General features: G+C 54.2%; 1 long non-coding RNA gene across 1 annotated transcript; it reads left to right on the top strand.

Annotated features, from left to right (window-relative positions):
- Window positions 1–46: 46 nt before the first annotated feature.
- Window positions 47–21543, top strand: LOC102021611. The gene is made up of 3 exons (XR_265081.2): window positions 47–173; window positions 20750–20992; window positions 21100–21543. It is a non-coding gene; the product is annotated as an uncharacterized LOC102021611 (long non-coding RNA).
- The last annotated feature ends 714 nt before the right edge of the window (window positions 21544–22257 follow it).

Below are 22257 nucleotides of genomic sequence, written 5' to 3'. Positions count from 1 at the left end.
GCCCCGCGCCGCCCAATCCGTCCCCGCAGTGACGCCCGCGCAGGCCCCGCCCCTGTGTGTGGGAGATGCGGGACCTCCGTCAGCGGGCGGTTTGCGAACGCCTCCTCCAGGTCTGTGATTGTCTTTTCACCGCGTCCTCAGCGTCAGCGGCCGCACGGGAGTTTTTAACTTAGGTGAAGTTCAGCTTATTTGTTCTTCTGTTGCTTGTGCTTTTGTTGTCTTATTTAAGAAACGGTGCCAGATCCAAGTCATGAAGATTTCCGTTATGTTCTCTAAGACTTTCACAGCCTCAGCTCTGTATCTACCACTTTGACCCATTTTGAGTCATTTTTCATGTGTGGTGTAAGGTAAGAGTGCAAGTTAAGTTCTTTATGTGCCAGTCATAGCAGCGCTATTTTCTAAGCAGTTGGCCTTTTGGCTGGGCGTGGTGGCACACGCCTGTAATCCCAGCACTCGGGAGGCTGAGGCAGGAGGATCGTTGTGAGTTCGAAACCAGCCTGGGATACAACATGAGTTCAAGGCCAGCCTGAACTGCATAGCGAGACCCTGTCTCAAAAAGACCAAAACAAAACAAAACAACAAAAAGAGAAATTGGCCTTTCCTCATTAAATGAACTCATTAAATGAACCTCATATTAAGGGGTTACTTCTGAACTTAGGATCTATTTCAAAAAAGGATTAACATGTGTTACTATATGTACAAACTCCTCACAGTGAATGTAATCACCATACGCTTCAAGTACGCATTTAAAAAGTAAAAAGGTAAATGAGATTCTGATGCGTTTTACTCCGGTATTTTTATTCTATATTAATTTCTTCAAGCAACTTAGAAAATATGCGTCGTTTTCATGTATTTCCAATTAACATTAAAGCTGTAAATTTTAGGTGTCATCTGCTCCTCTCTTTAAACATTTTTACTGGATTTGTAATAGTTAATAATTCAGCTGTTATATTAATAATTTTATTTCCTTATGCAATGTAGAGATTTATTTAGTTCATGTCATAATAATACTGTGTTGGATTTCTTGTGGGAAAAAAATTATTCCACTGATTTATATGCCTGTCCTTATGTCCTGCCATACTGTTTTGATTACATTGTTGCAGTAGGTTTTGAAACCAGGAAGTGTGACTCTTTCAACTTTTTTTTTTTTTTTTCTTAGATTGTTTTGGCTATTTCAGGGTTACTTGCAATTCCCTATCAATTTTGGATCAGCTTTTCCATTTCTACAGAAGAACGGCTTGTCTGGGACTCCGATGGGAATTGCGGTGTGTCTGTGTATTGTTTGGGGCAGTACTGCCTCTTCACAGTGTTAATTCTGCCGATCCCTAACATGTGATGTACTTCCGTGCATTGGAGTTTCTGTAATGTCTCTCATCGGTGTTTTGCAGTTTTCAGTGTGTGAGTCTGTCACCTGCTTGGTTAAGTTTACCTGTAAGTAAATTGTAAGTGGAACTGTTTTATTGATTTTCTTTTTGGACTATTCATGGTAGTATGTGGAAAGACAAAAGATTTTTTATTGTTGATCTCGTATTCTGCAGCTTTGCTGAATTTGTTTATCAGCACTGACACTTTTTCAGTAGGTTCTTTCAATTTTCTCATTACAGGTCACATCATCTTCGATTGTAGTTCTCCTTCCTTGACAGCATGGCTGTCTCTTATCTCTCTCGCTCTCCTAATCTCTGACCCGAAAGCAGAACCATGTTGGATGTAAGTGGTGAAGACGAGTGCTCTGTCTTGTTCCTATTTTAGGAAAGTGCTTCCAGTTTTTCCCATTGAATATAGTTAGCTGTGAGTATTTCCATCCATGTCCTTTATCATTCTGAGAATATCTATTCTAAGTCTGTTGAATGCTTTTATCATGAAAATGTGTTGACTTTGTTAAATGCTTTTTCTGTGTCAGCTGAGATAATTATGTAGTTTCTTCCCTTCATTCTGTTAATGTGGTGCATTGCATTGATTGGGCAGCTCTGATTTTTAAGATAAGCTAGAAATCTGAATTCTGATGGAAAATACCTTTACTTACTATTACTGTTATTATGATTTCTTTTGTGATGCTGAGGATTGAGCCCAGGGTCCCACGCATGCTAAGTAGGAGCTCTTCCATGGAACTGCACCATTAGCTCTCTTTGTTTTCTCTTTTTATTAGTGTGTGTTTGCAGTACACTGTGACCACAGTCCTCATGAGGGCTGGTGCGTGCACACATCCTAATTCTTCCCTCCTCTCCCTGTCCCTCCTTCCATGTGCCCTTCCCATTTGCAAAAGATCCACCTCCTTGTTTTCTGTTACCTGCCTTTCATTTTGCTCTGTATTCATATTTTGTGTTTTTCATACAAGAGAAACCATGCAATATTTAAACATGTCTGATTTATTTCACTTAAAATTATTTCTCAAGGTGCACCCATTTTCCTAGAAATGACTCAAGTTTATCCTTCTTTATGGCAAAGTAGTATTCCACTGTGTATAAGCACATTTTCTTTATCTGTTCACCTGTTGATGGACCTTTAGGTTGCTTCTAAGGTTTAGGTATTATGAATGGCTAATGATGCTATTTTGCTATAAACATGAGTATGTATGTATCACTGTAATATGATATCTTTAGCTCTTTGGGCAAGATACCTTGAAAGGGAATAGCTGGATCAAATGGACTTAGTATTAGTTTTCTCTCTCTCTCTTTTTTTTTTTTTTTTTGTACTGGGAATCAAACTCACAACCTCACACTTGCCAGGCAGGCGCAGTGCCACTGAGCTATATCTCCAGCCCCAAGTGTTAGTTTTTTGAGTAAACTTCATACTGATTTCCTTAACAGTTGTACTAGTTTACATTCCCACCAACATTGTTTCCCCCCTGTAACCTCACCAGCACTTGTTATTATTTGACTTTATTTTTCTTGAGACAGGGTCTCACCATGTAGTTCAGGCTAGCCTTGAACTTACTATGTAGCCCAGGCTGGCCTCAAACTTAAAGCTATCCTCCTGCCTCAGCCTCCCAAGTGCTGGGATTACCCATCATGCCCAATGAGCAACTTCATCTTCACTGGTGACCTAGTGTCTACCCATTCACCTCTCTCATACACAGGAGCTGTTTGGGGCAAAAGTCCATTCCTATTGTTCCCAAACACTTGAATCAAACCATCTTGAACACCTGTCTTGGTTACTTTTCTCTCATTGCTGAGACAAAATACCTGATGCCCAGAATTAAGGAAGGAAGGGTTTGTTTAGCTCATAGTCTGTGGAGGTTTCGGTCCATACCTGGCTGGCTCCAAGGTAGAGTGGCACATGGCAGAGGACAGCTGTTCATGGTGGCAGAAAACAGCAAAAGCATCAAGAGCAAAAGGGAGGAGCTGCAGAGAGCAAGCCTCTTCCTCTCCCTTACATTGTATTCGGGCTTCCCTCCACAGGGTGGGTGTAGCCCTCACTCCCATAACCCCAGCAATGGGCCACAAATCAATCACAAACTCTAGAACTCATGCCTGCGTGAGACCTTGGGGGGACTTCCAGACACAAACCATGACAACATCATTTCTGACATTGCTGGCTGCCGGGACCCACATCTCTTCAAGAAGCCAACACCATGACAACAGTATTCACCCTGCTGCCGCTTTGCCATTTAAGTGGTGGCCCTTCTTGTAGCCACCTGGAGAAGAGCGGCTTTTTCCTTCTTTGTTTTTTTTTTTTTTTTTTTTTTTTTTTTTTTTTTTTTTTTTCTCCGGAACCGGGAACTGTTTTTTTTTTTTTGTTTTTGTTTTTTTGTTTTTTCTCCGGAACCGGGAACTGAACTCATGACCTTGCGCTTGCCAGGCAGGCGCTTTGCCGATGAGCTAAATCCCCAGCCCCCAGCTTTTTCCTTCTTGAGGGTTGACTTATGAGAAGGTGCTGCTCTGCAGAAATCTGACCCTCCTGCCCAGGATTCATGTGCGAGGCCTGGGCGCTGTTGGCCTTGCGGGTCTAGACGTCGGCGTGGCGCCTTGTGAAGAGTGAGGAACACCAGCTGGTGTTCGCACACTGACCTGGGTCTGTCGCTCTGCTCCAAACATGCTGAATATTAAAGCACAGGAAACAGACAAGGGCTTTCAGCGCAGGTGTGGCTTTCCGGAGCAGGCGGCGCTCCACTGGGTGATCAGAGATGGATTTAAAGGAGAAAATGCTGCGACTCAAATCCAGTGTAATGTGGGGTAGACCCATCGGAAGTCCCCAGGCTTTGTTGAGGCTCTGAGGCCAGGAGGTGGCCCCGACCACTGGGCAAGGCTTACCCGGGCGTGGTGGCGCACACCTGTGATCCCAGCACTTGGGAGGCTGAGGCAGGAGATTGGCACAAGTGTAAGACCAGCCTGGGCTACGTAGTAATCTCAAGGCCTAAACTACATAACGAGACCCTATCTTAAAAAAGCAAATAGAGCAGCAAGGTTGCAGAGAAGAGGAGGAGACAGGTTTGAGCTGCGCCTCTGTGCTGACTGCACATCCTCCAGCACCTGTGAGTGTGACCTGATTGAGAAGCAGAGATGAGGTCCAGCTGCACTAGCGTGGGCCTTAATCCAACAAGCTGGGTCCTTGTAAGAGGTGGAAATTTGGACAGAGACCCAGAGGGGAAGGCGACGTGGAGTTGGAGGCAGAGGCAGAGCAGCCTAGGACGGCCAAGGGTGGCCGAGGATGGCCAGCAGCCACCAGAGACCAGGGAAGAGGAATGCAAGGAGAGCCAGCCTGCACGCGCCTTGCTCTTGGATGCTGGCCTGCAGAACCCGGAGTCAACGGAATTCTGTTTGTTTTACTCTTGCACCGCTGCGGATGGAGCACAGGGTCTCGTTCATGCGGACAAGCGCCCCGTCACGGAGCGACGTCCCCAGCGCAGAGGTCTGTTGCGCTAACCCCTGCCTGAGGTGCCGTCGCGGGGGCTGCAGGAACCCTCATCACAAAAGCTCTCCAGCAGGTGGCGCTCCGGGCTCGTGCTCGGGGCGGGCGGCCAGGGCGCGCGGGGAGCCGGGCTGCGCTCTCCGATCGGGACAGTGCACGGCGCGGTGCGGCTGGGGTTCTCCCCGGCGGTGACCCCGTCTCCTTGCCGTGTTTTTACATCAGTCGAGACCCGCCGGGCTGGAGCCCTGGACGGCCTGCCCCGAGGCCCCGGCTCCATCCGTCCCAAGCCCCGGTTCACCGACCGCCAGCCCCCGCGTGCACTGGCCTTGCGGGGGGCGAGGGGTCCCCGAGGCTGCGGGCCGGGGCCACCTCCGGAGGAATCTGCAGCTAGGGGTCGTGCCCTCCCACCGCCTCCCGGGGCACCGGGCACGGCTCCTCGAAGGGCCGTCCTCAGCGGTGGGGGTCGGTGGGCAGGGGGTAACCAGCTCGGATGCAGGAGCGAGACCCCAGTAGGGTGACCCCCCCAGCCCTGTGACCCCCCTCCACCAGCCCAAGCTCCCGCCTTGTGCTCCCTGCCCGCGGGTTTGACTGCCCCGGGGACCTCAGAGGAGTGGAATCCCGCAGGTTTGTCCGAGGGCCGGTTTGTTCCCTCACCGTGACATGCTCAGGGTGCATCCCCGTTGGAGCAGGCGTGCGTCGGGATTTTAGCACTCCATTGCTGAATACTGTCCACTGCACGATGGACCCTGTACTATTTATCTGTTCATCTGTGGATGGACACTTAGGCTGTGTCCACCTTTGGCCACTGTAAATAGTCCTACTTTTAAAGAGGATCATAAATGCAAGGCCAGCTGGGGCCAAAAAAAAAAAAAAAGCTCCTACTATAAACATAGGTTACAAATACGTCTTTGAGACCCTGCTTTATATCCTCCGGGGTATATACCTACACGTACAGCTTTGAAGTTTTTGAGAAATCTCCACATCATTTTCCACAGCAGCTGGACCATGTCACGTTCCCACTGACCGTGTCCAAGAGTTCCAAATTCCCTACACCCTTGCCAACACATTTTTTAAATAGTAGCCATCCTAAAGCGAGTGAAGTGTGAAGTGTCGGGTGCACACTGGATCTGAAACAGGCCTTGATATTTAGAAAATCGCTGGAGGGCTGTGGGGCCCTGGGCTGGGCCTCCTGGGTGGTTGGGCCAGCAGGTGGCGGTCAGGGTGCCACCGACGCACACATCCTTCAAAGTGCAGTGGTCTGGGATCAGGGTGCAGTCCCTGCTGCAACTGGTCAGCTCGAGACCAGACACTGAAATGATGCTTTAGAAATCCCAGGTCCTGCTGGGCATGGTGGTACACACCTACAATCCCAGCACTCAGGAAGCTGAGGCAGGAAGATTGCCACAATTTTGAGGCCAGCCTGTGCTGCATAGTGAGTTCAAGGCCAGCCTGGACTACACAGTGAGACCCTATCACTAAATAAATAAATAGATAGATAAATAAATGCCTGTAGCTCAGCAATGCAGTGCTTGCCTAGTAAGGAAGGCCCTGAGTTCAATTCCCAGTACTGAAAAAGAAAGAGAAAATAGAAAATCTCAGGTCCCATGACCCAGAGCTGCAAGTGGCCCCCTCCTCCCTCTGCTTGCTGTCTCAGTCGTGTGCTCATCCAGCAGATTCCCCCCCACGTCCAGAAACCAGCGGCGAAGGAGCCTGACAAACATAATCGTTTACCTTGCAGCCTCTGCAGGTCCAAAGGCGCAGATGAGGAGGAAGCCAAGCCAACTCAGCAGGTGCTCAGACCGTGGCAGGCTTGTGAAGACCCCTTAGAAAGGGGGTACCCGGAAGGGGCTGTGCTTAGCCACTCAGCCTTCAGGCCCCCAGGCAGGCTTCCTCCTGCCACGGGGCTTTGTGCCTATCTTTCCCTTCCTGAATTTTATTTCTTATTCTGCTTCTTTATCAACTTCTGTGCAGCTGGAAAAGTCACTTCCTCATAGCAGTCCTACTCTTAGTAAATAAAAATGAGAATAACCCAAATGTCTACCAACAGGGAACACCAAGAAATGCTGATGTAGTCACTCAGTGGAGTATAATACAGCAACGAAAAAGGATGCCCTGCTGCCATGTGCAATAACATGCATGCATCTCATGCAGGCATACCTGTTGAGGAAAAAACAGAGACAAAAGAACACATTCAGTATGCTTCTGTTCACAGGAAACTCAGAAAGAAGCAAAATTAGGCCATAACAAAAGGACCAAGAAGAGTGGTGGTGGGGACTGTTGGCGGGTTAGGGGACAGGGAGCCTTCTAGGGGCTGGACATGTTTTGCAGTGTGGTTAGGGGCGACGAGTAGGCGCACATGTGGGTAAAAGCACGTTAAGCTATCTGCCTTTTTTTTTTTTTTTTTGGAGCCTGGATCTTCCTGTGTTCCCCAGGCTGACATGAATTCCTGGGCTCTCCCGCGCATGTGCGACCGCGCCTCGGGTGTAAGAACGTGTGCTCTTCATGGGATGAAAAGGACAAAGTAAAGTATGCGCCTTTCTTCCCGAAGCCCCTTCCGGGGCCGACTGCAGGCCGCGCCCGCTGCGCCAGGCCGGGCTCCGCGGATGGATGCGATCCAGGCCGCGCGCTGCAGGCCCGGCTCGGGCGGCTCGCGGCTCCGTCTGCAGGGCGCGGGGAACCGCCGGGTCTGAATCGGCCCACCCCGGGCAGCGGCGCCCGCCCGGCCTCGCCACGTGCATTCGAAGCCCGGAGCCCGCGGGGTCGCCGGAGGCGGGTCTGCGGGTCCCGGGGTCCCGCCCAGCCGCGGCGGGGGTGACCGCCCGCGCCTGTCACTCTTCCTGCCCCACTCCGGTTCCGGCGTCTTTATTCCCTAAAAAGACAGCGCCGCTCTCAGCCGCAGCCTCAGCGCCGGAGACCGCTTATGTAACCGCGCGCGGGCCGCCTGGCGCGTGTGCCCGGGAGCGCGCGTCTGGGTGTGGAGAAACAACCATTTCTGTGCCCGGAGAGCGGGCGGCCCAGGAGGCGCGGGCGGACAGCGCTGCACTGCTGGGACACCGCGGTCGCGCTGGCAGGGTCCTCGCTGCCTCCCGGAGGCAGAGCCAGGCCAGTGAGACACGGGTGGAGGTTCACGTTGCCCGGAGAGGTGGGGAGACCCCTGTCCCCGGAAGCATGCAAGCAGCAACTGAACAGTGCGTCCCGGGGGATCCTGAGAGGCCGAGGAGGGAGGGAGGACAGGCACCGCGAGGACCTCCGAGTCCCCGGCGTCTTGTGCCTGTATCCTTTTGGAGGCTTTTGTCCTCGCCAAAGGAGGTTTGCTTTTTACGGTTCTGGATGCTGGGAAGTCCAGGGTGGAGGGGCCGCATCAGCCAGGCCCTTCTCCCTCCATAGTAACAGGTCACAGGGAGGGGAAGGGCAGACAGAGGTCAGCTTTCCTCAGAAGCCAACCGCGAGATTAGGGCACCCACCCTCCTGCAGGCAGAGCCCTGTGACCGGAGCAGCTCCTGAAGGCCCCCTGCCCGACCCCGGTGCCCAGAGACGCTGAGGCTGCCTGGGCCTGCCTGGTCCTTGCAAGTGGGAGCAAAATGGCACCGCGATTTCTAGAGGGCTCGGGGCTAGGCATGCGACATGTGGCCACACCCTGGGGCCCAGGAGAAGCCGGGGAGTCGGCACACCCCGCACCCATCCCACGTCCCTGTGGCTCCCCACGCTGTCCACTGTGCAGCCCACCTGCATCTTCAGTCGAGGCAAAGCCCAGAGCCCCAGGCACGGGGGAGTCCCGGGGGACAGTTGGCAGGCACCACCCACATCTTCCGTGGCCACTTAGTGGCACACGGCCCCCGTGTCTCTGTACCCCCGCTTGGGAAGCCTGCCCGAGTTCAGTAATGGAGGAAGGCCCCTCAAGCAGGTGAGAATTCCAGGTGTCCACGGGAAGTCCTGTTACCGCCCATTTCACAGAGAAGGATGCTGAGGTCAGAGTGCTGAGTCATGCGCTCCGCGTCACACAGCGCCAGGGGTCAGAGCTGGGTCAGCCCCCGGGATCTCAGCCCTGGGACACACCCAGCCGAGGGGGACAGGCCACTGGAAGCCGGGAAGGAGGTGGGTCAGGGTGGTGTGAGAGTCCCTGGTGGGTCGGGTGGGAGGAAGGAGAGAATCCGGGAGAGCGCTGCGTCCGGAGCAGGGTCCAGCACTCTGTAAGTGTCCAGTGTGCTTCCCAGCGGTGCTTATCCCTGTTGCTGCTGCCCTGTTATTTTGTATGAGTGCGTGCATATGGCCGACACGATGCATTTATTTTTGGTAACAGTAGTAGTGTTTAGTGTTTGTCTTTATTACCGTACCACAAGCAGGCAGGTCAGAAGCCCGTCAGTGTGGGTGAGGTGCGGCCTGGGGCCAGGAGGGCAGGGATTCCGGGGGACAGAAACCTCAGTGGGAGGTGTTGCCAGAGGCACCTGCAGGCCAACCCAAGGCCGGGGACGAAGGGGCCGTGCTGACCCCTCCACCGGTCTTCACCACGGGGTTCAGTGTGTGCCGGGAGCCCGTCTCATGGCCCACTGGGCCTCACAGCCTGTCTGCGATGGATGTTGCCGCTCGCTGTACAGATGAGGAAACTGGCACAGAGACCGTCACCAACTTGCTCAGGGCTGCACAGCCAGGGAATGGCGCAATCCCAGTAAAGCCGGGATTCGTGGGGGCTCCGAGCTCTGTGCGCCTGTACAAGCCATGCTGCGCCCCACCTCTGCCGAGGGAGGACTCACCAGGCCCCCAAGTCCTCGCACCTTCCGGCTGTGTCGGTCAGTGAGTCACCCCGCTCCCAGGAGAGCCTGGTCCCAGCCGGGTGGAAGCAGGGTCCAACCACTGAGCTCCCTGAGCTGGCTCCTCCAAGCCCCTCCCCTCCGCCCCCATGGCGGCCCTGAGCTTACACAGCGGACCGCTTTGATCACATCCTGACGGCCCATTTCCCGTGAATGCGCAGAGGCAGCACAGCCAGAGGGGTCTGAGGCCCCGCAAGATGATGAGCGCGGCGGAGGGGCAGGCTTTGTGTGCTGCAGGCAGCGTGCGCCCGCGGGTTTGCTGAGTCAGGAGGAAGGAATGTGGCTTCGGCTGTGACTTGGGCTTTGGTGACACTGGGGTCTGCGTTAGGATCCCAGCTCTGACGCTGGAACAAATCACCGCCCGCCCTGGGCCGAGCTCCCCTGCGTCACCTCTGGGGCGTGGCGGGTTACATGAGTGCGGATGTCCTCTGCTCCTGATGGGCTCCAACCTGGTATACCCACCGTACAGCCGGAGTGTGTCCACACTGCTAACCACTGGCCGTCCTGGCTCAGCCGGGCCCCCCCTAAATGTGCCCAGGACGTTCACATTCACCCACAGCTGGCCAAAACCACCTACCGCAGGCCCGTGGTGATCAGGTGCTACCCTGTGGGTGCTGGCCTGAGGGTGGCAGTGGCTGTCAGGCGGAGCTTTGCTCGTTTTGAGGTGAAACCAGTCCACCTGGCGAGATCCTGGGCGCTGCAAGGCCCCCGCCTCTCCTGGGCTCCCTGCAGGCCGCGGCCGGGGCTGGCTGCCTCCTGAGTCACCCCCTGGATGAGTTCCCTCCCTCCCCGGGTGTGCCGCCTGCCCGAGATCTCCGGGTGTCCCCAGCAGGCCCGGAGTGCAGCGTGTTGTGTGCGAGTGGTCTGGAATACAAACGTGTGCCTGTGTCTCCGATCAGCCTGAGACCCGTGCGAGAATCATCTGAGCGTGGGACCGCCTGACGCCATCGGTAACGCAAACTGTCCTGGCCGCGGAGACACGGAGGCCGACCCCACTGAAACGTTCCCTTGCTACTTGCTTCTCTTTTGCGGTGCTGAGGGTTGAACCTAGGGAAGCCTCCACATGGAGCTGCACCCCTGGCCTGTTTATTTGCTCTTCTTGGGGAAAGGGCTGCGCACCCCTCCCAAGGGTGCCTCGCTGGTCTGTAGTGAAGAAGGACCCGTAACCTGAGCATAGCCCTGGTGTGAAGCTTTCTGTTCACAAACCAGGCTTCCTGTGTTTGCTCTCAGCAGCTGCTCACATTAGAGAATTCCTTGTTCCTGAGGATCCCAAATAAGGTAAAAGAGGGCTGGAACTGGATATCGAACAAGAGCTTGCTTGTTGCCTGTCCAGCATCCACTCTGTCCTTCTTTCTTGGTAATAGGATGCTGGTTTTATTCACAGTAACCAGGTAAGCAGCTGAAAGACTTCGTTTCTCAGTTTCCCTAGCAAATAAGGATAATCAATGAGTGACAAGCAGAAGTTGTTGGACAGGATTTTCCAGAAGGCTCCAGAAGATGCAGTAGGTGTCCTTTTAATCTTCTTCCTGCCTGGAATATACACATGATGGTTGACCTGCCAGTAGCCATTTTATGACCCTGAGGGTAGAAGTCAAAGGATAAATGTGGCAGAGCAAGAACAACAAAAAGAAAAGCTCTCTGGAGCTACTCTACCTGCCTGAGAGTCTCTTTGACCTCAGAGAGGACTTCTTTGACCTGTGCAAATATTTAAGCTATTTTTTCAGGTCTTTGTTATTTGCAGCTGGTTACAATTCTTAACAGATAGAAATATCACTACAGGGGCTCGGGATATAGCTCAGTGGCATAAGTGCCTGTCTGGCAAGCACAAGGTTGTGAGTTTGATCCCTGGTACTGGGGGAGGGGGGGGGGGGGGGCGGAAAAAAAAGAAATGCAGAAATATTACTACACATTGATAGTTTTTCTCCTTGGTGAAATAGCGAGACACTTTCTTCCCAGCTGTTCCTACAAAAGGGCTGCTGGTCTCTCACAGGGTCTTCTCTACAGGGGGCAGAACACCCATCACTACTGAGAGCCATGGAGCCATGGGGTCCAGGCCGCTTCAGACAACTGGTGGACTCCACCTCTGGCACAGGGCCTAACCACGGGGTGATTCCAGGGACTGCACAGATTAGGGGGGAAACAGTGGAACTCTGTCCAATCTCTCCCTCTGTGGGTACAGAAATCTCTATTTAACAACTGTGAAAAAGAGTTGAAGTGCTAAAACAGCTTGACGTATGATAGAAAAACATGGAAAACAACCATCGTCCGTGGGCATGAGACAGACGCGCTGCTGCCAGCGGACTAGGAAACGGCAGGACCAAGGAGTCACCTGCTGCACACGGTGACACTATGGTTGTCATGGCACCTAGGACACAAGGGGACCTGTGACGTCAGTCTAGCTACATAACACCCAAAATGGGGTGGAGCTGCTCTGGGGGTGGGACGTCAGGGTTGCCTCTTCCTGGCCCGGGAAAGGCGGCAGATGGGAGCCAGGATGCCAGTATCACCGTCTCTGTATCCAAGTGTGGTCACACAAGTGTGCTCACAGGACAAGCGCTGCCCAGCCGTGTAAGGAGGCTCTGTGGGCATTTCCGTGTGCACACGTCTGAAATGTCGTGAACAGTTGCAGTGGAAGGGTGGGGGGTGGTGGCGCAGCAAGGAGGGCCCGCCAGTGTGGTCGCTCACAGAACCAGGGGAGCTCGCGCGTTCCAGGGCCTCTGTGAGTGCCAGGGCCAGGTGCTCCCTGCATGCAAATCAGCTCTGGGTTTGACCGGAAAGATCGCCCAGTGCTGCGGGAGCCGAGGTGCCTGGCAGGTATGGACATGTGGCCTCTGCCTAGGCAGCCGAGCCCTCCAAAGCCACATCCCGAGGGTTCCCAGCCATCTCCTGGGATGCGCAGGTGGTCTGTACGTCACGCTCTGCAGAAGCCTGGGCCTGGAGAGGCAGCGGGGCCCGGGGCTCACATCCTGATCGCGGCACGGTAACTTGAAAACAGTGTAAGTGGGAAGTGTGTCGAGTACACACGGGTCTGAGCGCAGCAGCAGGGTTCTCTGGCGTCTGCTGCTTCCCTTGGAGATCACAACAGTGAGGGGGAGCTGCGGCTCTGCGCCCATCCCAGGGCAAGACCCGACTGTGGAGCATGAGCCCAGGAAGAGATCAGCGCTTAGATTCTGAGGACGCAGCTCGCATCACACTTGCACCACCGTAAAGCTCAGACATCATAAACGGGCCAGTCGTGAAGAAAGGAGTTCTGTTCCAGGCCGGGGCAAGAGGCTGGCTCCTGGACTGGTCTTCACCAAAGTCATCAAGCTACCTGCCGTCCTGCGATCAGTGTTAACCAGGGCTCTTTTGGTTGCAAGCAAGAAAATCAGTGAAAGTACCTTAGGGAAAAAGAGAGATTTCACTGATTCACTGTCTTAGCCCAGGATCCCCAAAGGTCACGCATTGGCGCGGTGGTCCCCGGGCAGGTGTGGGGAGGCAAGAGGGGGCATGAGGGCAGGCAGTCCAGGGCACGAGTGAGCGGCGGCCAGTGTGGGCACGGGGGCTCTGTTCTGCTGGGTGCCCCGAAACCCTGGCAGATCTGCACCCCCCACCAAGGAAGCCAGGCAGGCGTGCTGTGGCTGTTAGGGTCACTCTGCCGTCTCTAACCTGCCCCGTGTTTGTGCAGGTCCACCAAGGAGTTCCGAAGGTAACATGCATGAAGGCCAAGGGGACCCGGCAGGGGTCAGTCGTTTGTGTCTCATCTCGCCCACAAGAGAGCAAGCTGAACAGACATGGGCCCACGGAGGGTGTCAGCGACCAAACCCCCTCTCTGTCCATGCTGTGGTGTGGCTCAGACATGGCCCTGTGGTTGTCCCTTACGCCCTCCCAGATCCCGCACAGCCCCTGGGGAAGGAGAGCTGCCCTCCTGCCCCAGGAGTCCCAGAAGGAGACTTCCATGCCCGGTGTGGCTGTGTGTCCTTTCCTCAACCACTGGCGGAGACTGTGGCGTGTTACCTGCCGGGCCAGGCCCCCATCCAGTGCTCAGACACTCACGGGGGTGTAGTCAGCCCCGAGACAGTCAGGGATTCCACCAGAACCCTTGGGGGCAAACATGCAAATTCCTACTCTGCCCCCCTGTGACGGGGGAAGGCTGCAGCACACAGACCGATCACGACATCTGACTCCAAAGCCCACACTAGGAAAGTGTGTGTGTGTGTAATTACAAAAGTGCTTCATGAACATTTTCTTGCCAAAAGACATCAAGCATCCCTCTAATATCCCTGATTTCCAACTCTTGGTCCTCTTCTGGGACCCAGAGCTGCCCATAAAGCAGCTCTGAGAGAATTACAAAAAGGCTGGCTGCTGGGGAGGCTCAGCCTCGCAGGCACCTGACTTGGAAAAATCGCCTGGCTGGGATGGTCCCACCGTCTCCGGTGGCTGGACAGCCTGTGCAGGGCGCGCCCTGACCAACTGCGCGCGGCGGCCCTCGCCTCTTGTCCCCCAGCAGAGGCAGAGCCCCCATCCTGACGTGAGCACTTGCATGGCTCTTCATACACTGCTGTGTGAACCCACTGAAAATATGTGAGATGACTTTCTGTTTTTAAATATGCAAATGACATCGTGTTTGTTTTGTGTTACCAGAACAGAATACTCAGGATGGCTCCTTCATAAAGAACGAAATACATTTCTTACAGTTCTGGAGGGTGGGAGGCCCACGATCAAGGGTCTGTCTGGCCCTTGGTAGCACCTCCCATGCCAGGAGATGGGGGACAACAGAGGGTGTGTGAGGCCCTAAGAAGGCCAACTTCACTTCTATCTTATTTATTTATTTTGTCCTTTTTGAGACAGGGTCTCGCTATGCAGTTCAGGCTGCCCTTGAGCTCACTTTGTAGCCCAGGCTGGCCTCGAACTCCCAACGATCCTCCTGCCTCAGCCTCCCGAGTGCTGGGATTACAGGCATGTGCCACCACACCCGGCCTTCACTTCTATTTTGTTTTGTTTTGTTTTGTTCCGGGCAGTACTGGGAATTGAACTTAGGGCATTGTATCACTGAGCTACATCTCCAGTCCTTTTTATTTTCTATTTTTGATTTTTGAGACGGTCTCACCAAGTTACCCAGGCTGTTCTTGAACCTGCAGTCCTCTTGCTTCAGCCTCCCAGAGTGCTGAGATTACAGGGTGTCCCAGCATGACCTGCTCCAAGCTCAGTTTTTACAATGAACTTATTTCTGTGAAAATAACATCAGTCTGTTGATAAGGGCAGCGCCCCCGTGACTAATTGCCCCTTAAATGTCCCACCTCTCCACACTGTTGTGTTGGGGATTCAGTTTCCAACACATAAGCTTGAGGGTCACATTCAAACCACAGCAGTGCTCTCCCAGTCCCACAGCTTGCCGCTTTCCACGCGGAAACGTTTCTTCCTCGGAGGTCACCATGGACTGACCTCACTGCTTACAGTTACCACGCGATTTTCCATGTTGTGAACATGCTATGTACATGTCTTTTTGATAGAAATTTGAATTGTTACCAGTTTTTCCTGAGCACACACAATGCTGAAATAAAAAAGCTGGCACACGTACCTTCCCCCACCCAAGCAAACGTCCCCACGAGAGTAATTCCCACAGCGAGGGGCTTGCATCCAGGCAAAGCACGGGCAGCTGTGCTGTGAGCCGGTGCTGTGGGTCCACACCCTCTCCCAGGGCTCTTCCCCGTGCCCCGGGTGATACCCGGTCTTCGCTTGTGAGTCTGTACCCACTCTGTGGCAGGCAGTAGGGTGGTTCCACTTTGTCTGTACCCCTTTGATCTGGGATTCCGCTGATGGCTCTTGGCACGTTGCCTCTGTGTCCTTTTCCAAATTGTTACTGTTTTTCTCAGCGGCTGGCAGGGTATTTTGGCGTAATAGATTTTGGCTGTCTGTCTGGCATGGTCTACAGGTGACAAATATTTTTTCTCAGCTGCTTATCTTACTTTCGGCCTTATTGATGAGGACTTGGCGTTTCTTCTGGTTTTGTGTTTTGTGTCTGGCAGTTCCTCATGTCTGGTTTTCTTTTGTCATCTTGCTTTTCTGTTGGGAGGTCTCCCCTCTCGTCCGCCGTCCCTCGGCCTCTCTTGCTGCAGCCCAGCCTGCTGTTCTCTCTGGACCCGATGCTGTCCCCCTGTCCCATTCTCCCGGGCCCTGCATGCTGAAACCAGGTGGCTGCCCTCTGCTTCTGGCCCCAAAAAGCAAGCTCCATGCACAACCGCCCTGTTCACGGCCCTGCCCTGGGCGCCCACCCACCACGCCCACCCACCACGCCCACCCATGTCCCCACTCACTTCCCTCCTCCGAGGGCCTCAGTGTGGAGCCTGTTGCTGTGGTTCTAAAGTGACCCCAAAGCTCACGTGTTGGAAACTTAATCCCCAGTGCACCATGCTGGGGTGGGGGCACTTTAAGAGACGATCAGGTCCTGAATGGATTAACGCTATTATTTTGGGAATGACTTTGATAGAAGAGTGAGATCAGCCCTCTCCTCCAATTTCATCCATGGGCTGATGCAGCAAGAAGGCCCTGCTGGACATGAGCCTTGGACCCTGAGCTTCTTAGCATTCCAGAACTATAAGAAATAAATCTCTGGGCTGGGAACGGTGGTGCAAGCCTGTAATCCCGGGCACTCTGCGAGGCTGAGGCAAGAGGATCATAAGTTTGAGCCCAACCTGGGCAACATAGAGACTTAGCAAGCTTCTGTTTCAAATTTTTTTAAAAAAGGAAGAGGCTAAAAATCTGGGGATGTAGCGTATACAAAGGCCCGGGGTTCAATCCTCAGTATTATTTTTTTTTTAAATAATCTCTGATCTTCATAAATTACTCTGTCTCAGGTATCCTGTTATAGCAGCACAAAATGGCCTGAGACAGAAAATCAAGTGATAGCGTGTTCACAAGAAGCAGGGCCGTTGCTATAGCAAATATCTGAAAATGGAGAAGTGGCCTGGGAGGTGGTTTGCGGTACGGGCTGGAAGGATTTGCACAAGCAGGCTGGAAGATCTCTGGATGCCTGTGAGTAGAGCCGTCTGGTGAGAGCTCAGAAGAAGCCAAGGGCTGTAGGGAGATCCGAAATATTCTTAGGAATCACTGAAATGGTCATAACACGTGGACAGTAACAGCCATTCTGGAGAAACTTCAGGTGAAAAGAGGAACAAGGTTCTGGAGGCTGACACAAAGGCATCCTTGTTATACAGCTGCGAGCACGTGGTACAACTGTATCCCTGTCCTGGGACCTCATGAAGGCAGAACCCAGCAGTGACAAAAGGAGATGCCTGGCAGGAGAAATCTGAAGGCAGTGAAAGTTCGGAAGACCGATGCGGCTACTTTCCGTGACATACAGCAAGATGCCAGAGGAAAGAAACAATTTGAAGGTAGAATGTATAATTGCAAAGGAAGCAGCATGGAAGGATCTGGAAAACTCTCAGTCGGGTTGTGTAAAGAATTAAAAAAGCATATCGGAGAGAAAAAGATTAAAGATGTGGCCTAGTAACGCTCATTGTTAAAAGAGATGAGGGTTTGATTTGTTTGGAATGGGAGAATGACCTTGAAGATATTTCCGAGGCCTCAGAGGCAAGCTAGGACTTGGAGCAAGGGCTCCAGAGGAGCCCACGGCCCTCAACATCTGTAGCCCAGGGCACCTCTGGCCTCCTGCAATCTGATTCAGGGCTCCCGGGCCACCCTGGGCTATCACAGCAGAAGCCCAGGCAGGCCCGGGTGCAGCTGGTATCACAGCGCTGGGGGCGTCCATGCAGTGCTGGCTCTGAAGACACGCAAGGCACACAGGCCTTGGGCCTGGTGGCCTCTGCCTAGATTTAGAAGGGTGCTGCGGGGGCGGCCAAGACAGAAGTCTAATTATGGACACAAGGCCGCCTGAAGTCCTAGGCTTCCGACCTTCGCCCCTCCATTCCCAGGAGGCAGAACATGGAGTGAAAGCTGATTTGGGAGTTTAGTTTGCCTTTTGTACCCTGCTGGGCTTTGGGCTTTCTTGGGGACTCCTTCATTATGGCCCACTCCCTCCTTCAGGGGTGAGAATGTCTACCTCATGCTCGTTTCATCGCTAAACTTGGGAGGGAGACGCTGGGTGTTAATTTCAGAGTGACTCGCCCTTGAGTTTTAGATGAGACTGCAGACCTTGGACTCTTGAGTTGGTCCTGAAATAAGGTAAGACTTTGGGGCTCGTAGGATGGAAATGTGTTTTGCACGTGAGAAGGAGGTGAACGTGGGGGTACAGCGTGCTGTGGTTTGGCTGTGTCCCCCCTGTGGCAGTGTGGAGCGGTGGCGTGCTGGTGAGTGCAACGTGGTAGAGTTGACACAGGGACAGTTGGGTATAAAAGGCAGTGTGGGCCTCTCCCATATTCCCTCTCACACAGTGCTCGCTTGCCCTCTGCCCTCTGACCTTGGCAGAAAGGTCATCCCAGATGTGGCCCTTCAAGCTCGGCCTTCCCAGCATCCCATGCTACAAGAAAGAAATCTCTTTATGGTTTACCCAGCCCCAGCTATCCTGTCACAGCGGCCTAAGTCCTTCTAAGGCACTGTTATACTCTGTTCTGACACCTGAGTCCTGCGTATGAGCGGTCCACCTAGCTGCCTGTCACCACGCCCGGCCAGGCCAGGACCCAGATGGCCCAACCCCGTGTCAGCAGCACCCCACGTCATTATTTCACCAGAAGGAAATAATCCAGTATGCAGATGTTTCAGGAATCAGCCCCAGGCTGCTGTCCACTTCTTGCCCGCCCGCCCCCATGTGTCTCCCTGCGGACCAAGGCGTGTGCAGCTCCTCGGGGCCCGTTCGCTGCTCAGCACCGAGCCCTCTCAACCGCGTGGCAGCCCAGAGGCCAAACTTGCCACACACAACCCGGATGGCCCTGTAACCCCAGCATTCTCAGAGGCTGAGGCAGGACTGTAAATTCAACCCAGCCTGGGCAATCTATCACTTGAGTGAGACTGTCTCAAAATAAATGAATAGGGCTGTGGATGGAATTCGGTATGAAGGCCTGTGTTCAATCCCCGGCACTACAAAAGGAAAAAAGAAAAACCTTGACACACACCACCCAGGCTGTGAGCCCAGGGAAGCACTGACGCCATCTTCTGTGACAGACTCTGTTATTCTTTTATAGACAAACAGGCCACTCTAGTACTCACCTGGCCTCCAGGCCAGCAGCAGGGGCCGCAGGGAGAATAAATGGTCTCAAAAATATCTCCTCAGATGTCACTGCTTGCTGTAGGGAGAACGGTCCCTGTGGGCAAAAATCTCCAGCCCTGCCCCGTCCTGCCGGGCCATCAGGGAGCCGTGCTCTGACCCTGGCCAGTGTTCGGTGGCGGGTTGGGAGCCTCTTTGTTATTCCTGGCCCTCAGCACCGGGACGCTCAGGGTGCCCGTGCCAGGGTGGCCTGCATGGCCAAGAGCAGGTGTTTCCCGCTGTGCCCTCTCTGGGCTCTGAAGACCCCACCCTGTGGGTGGAGGAAGAGGTGGTGTTGAGCCAGGGGCCCCAGCGTTTGAGCCGCCTGGCTCTGAACTTTCCACTTGTTTTCCTTGGCAAAGGGCCCCCGCTGGCATGGCAGGGTTCTGGGCTCTCAGGGGCGCCCGCGCTGGCTGTTTCCCAGCTGCCCCGAAGTTTGCTCAGCCCAGCGCACGGGTATTAAATGCCCACTGCGCTCGTTGGCTCACTTGGGAAGCTGTGTTGAGCACTTAGTAGGTGCTGGGTGCTCTGGCACAAGCTGGGGAGAACAGCCTTGAGCAAAGATGTCAGCGTGGGAAGCGGTCAAAGTGGAGTTAGAAACGCAAGACACCTGGAGGGAATGCTTAAGGACTAGGAGGAGGCAGGAGTGGTCAGCGAGAGCGAGACTGAGCCTGCCGAGAGGACGGCTGGGGAGGAGCCGACGTGGGGTGCTGCCCTGAGAAAGCGGGGCCCCTGGGGGGTGTCCCGAGCAGCTTACCCACGGTGGAGTCCCCTGTTGGGCAGGATGATTCAAACACAGGGGTGGATCTGGAGGCAGCTGGAGGCTGGCAGCTGACCAACCGCACTTCCTGTGGAAGGGCGATCTGAGCCCTCCTGGAAGCCCCGGCAAGACGGAATGCAGCGGAGAGCCTGCTGGGGACCCAGGGGACAGACCACACACCCGGCAGCCGCAGCACCTCCCTCCGAACTCACAGCAATGGCGCCTGAAGGGAGGGATCGCCCTTCTTCCCGCCGTCCTTGACCCTGCTTCTGGAGACTTACGTGTTGGTGACCCCTTCTCCCGTATGGATTAGAGCGACGTCCGAGCGGTAGCAGAGGCCGTGGTCCCTGAGTGGCAGGTGGAGCAGAAGGACCACAGCAGCCCTGCGCTGCCACCCCCAGACTGTGTGCAGAGACTCAAGCCCTGCTCTTGTTCAAGCGGCTTTCTGGGTGCTGAGCATGAGGCTTTTGCTCTTTTGGCCCCACGGAACTGACCCTCTTAGCCGTTTCTGAGTGTTGGTTCATTTCACATTACTGTGTCACCTTCACAGCCGTCTGTCTCCAGAACCTTCTCATCATCCGGTGGAAATTCTGCACAGTAGTTATTAAACCACATCTCCCCCAATCCCTGGTGTCCACATCCTACCTTCTGGCTCTATGTATTTGACGCCTGCAGGGACCTCACAGAAGTGGAATCATGCAGTTTTTGTCTTCAGGGGGCTTGTTTTACATAACAAAGTCTCCAAGTTTCATCCATGTGGTAGCATGTATTATAATGTCCTCCTTTTTTTGAAATAGGGTCTTGCTATGTAGCCTAGGCTGGCCTTGAACTCACAGCAACCCTCCTGCCTCAGCCTCCCAAATTCTGGGATTACAGGCATGCACCTCCACACATGGCAGAATCTCCTTCTTTTTAAGCCTGAGTAATACTCTGTTGTACAGATGGACCACACTGTGAGTCATTTCCACCTTTTGGGGATCACCAGTAAATGAACACGGGTGTAAAAGGTCTCATTAAAACTCTGTTTTTAGGGCTGGGGGTTTAGCTCAGTGGCACAGCGCCTGCCTGGCAAGTGCAAGCTCGTGAGTTCGATTCCCAGTATCGGAAAAAACAAAAATAAACAAAACAAAACTCTGCTTTTAACTCTTTCAGATCCATAACCAGAAGTGGCGTTGCTAGACTGCACGGTAATTCTAACGCAATGAGTTATTAACTAGTTCTTAACGGTGGTGTCTGGACCGGATGCTAGAAGATTACATTGAAAAGATGACGGAGAAGTACTTAGACAGCGACACCACTAGGCCCGCGGAGAAGGTAGTAGCTGCGACTGGATCCTCAGCGTCTCCGGGGGACCGTGTGCTGCAGGCCTGTTCCTCAGACCGCTGCTGTCAGGAGGTGGGGAGCTTCAGGGAGTGTGTCCAGTGGGAGGTCTCAGGGCACTGGGGTGTGCAGGGAGGACACAGCAGGACCCTGGCCTCTCCCCTCTCTCCTTCACTTCCCAGCCGTGGGGCGAGTGGTGTTGCTCCCCACCAGCTCCGTGACGCGCTGCCGCACCCCCATTCATGGACCTCAAGCCTCCAAAACTGTGAGCCCGAGTAAACCTTCCTCTTCACTGGCTCATAATCCTGTGCGTTGTAGTCACAGAACGACTGACGGGGAGTCAGGGAATCAGCTCACCCCTCCACTCACCAGCGGGCGCAGGCCCCCTCCCTGCCCCAGCCCTTAGGTCCACCCCACGTTGCCCCAGCTGTGCTGCTGTCTGCCTACCCCAGGCTGCGGAGAAGGAGGGAGTCCTCTCTTCAGCCAGGACGGCTGCTCGGTACCCGCAGACGTCCCCTCACACCCAGCCAGCGGGACACCTTCCGCTTCCCGGCTTTCGGCACCTTTGGCCTGAGCCGGGTGAACGCACCCTTTGCGGGTTGTTTGTGGGGCTGTCGTGTGAAGAGGACCACCCGTGGCTTTTGGTTCCCTTCTGGATTTTTTGTGCTGCCTTGTTTTGTGTGTGCTGTCTGGTGAGGGCAGCCGGGGCCTCAGGCGTGCGGGGCAGGCCCTCCACCACCGAGCTGCCCTCCAACGCCTCTCTTAACTTTGGAACATAAGCCCCCAGCGGTACAGGTAGGCCTTTTCAGAAGGACTCCTGACCTTCTTCCTAAATTCAAGCTTTATCGCTCAAAAGAAGACCCCCTCAGCAGAAGCCACTCTGTTCTCCCAGGGCCGGGCTGTCACCCACCTCACTTTCCAGTTGCCTTACCCTGGCTCACGCTGGCTTCTCTCCCAGAAATCACCAGCTCCAGCTATGTGGCATCTTCAGACCTGGTGGGTCCACCAAGGGCGCCTGCTCTGTGGATGTGCCTGGGTCGGCCCAGCGCGGAGGAACCCACGCCCTCGCTGTCACACCTCCCACAGGCTGCCTTCTGCCGCCTGCAGCTCGCTCGCGGGACCGAGGCCTGGGCACGGCCTGTGGATGTGTCAGAAATAGAAACTCCAAGCCCCGGGCCCAGGGCCTCTGATTCAGAAACTGGGGATCAGCCAGCAATCGGTTTTACTGGCATAGACAGTTCTAGGTCTACCAACCTACCCAGAGGACTGTGTGAGTTAATGCCCCACAGCACCCAGGAAGCCCCCAGAGTCAGCAGTGGGGGTTTGAACAGCTCCCCCTT

This window comes from Chinchilla lanigera, unplaced genomic scaffold (genome assembly GCF_000276665.1).
Source record: "Chinchilla lanigera isolate Chin_1 unplaced genomic scaffold, ChiLan1.0 scaffold00176, whole genome shotgun sequence".
Classification (NCBI taxonomy): Eukaryota; Metazoa; Chordata; class Mammalia; order Rodentia; family Chinchillidae; genus Chinchilla; species Chinchilla lanigera.
This window is presented reverse-complemented; position numbering and strand designations above follow the sequence as displayed.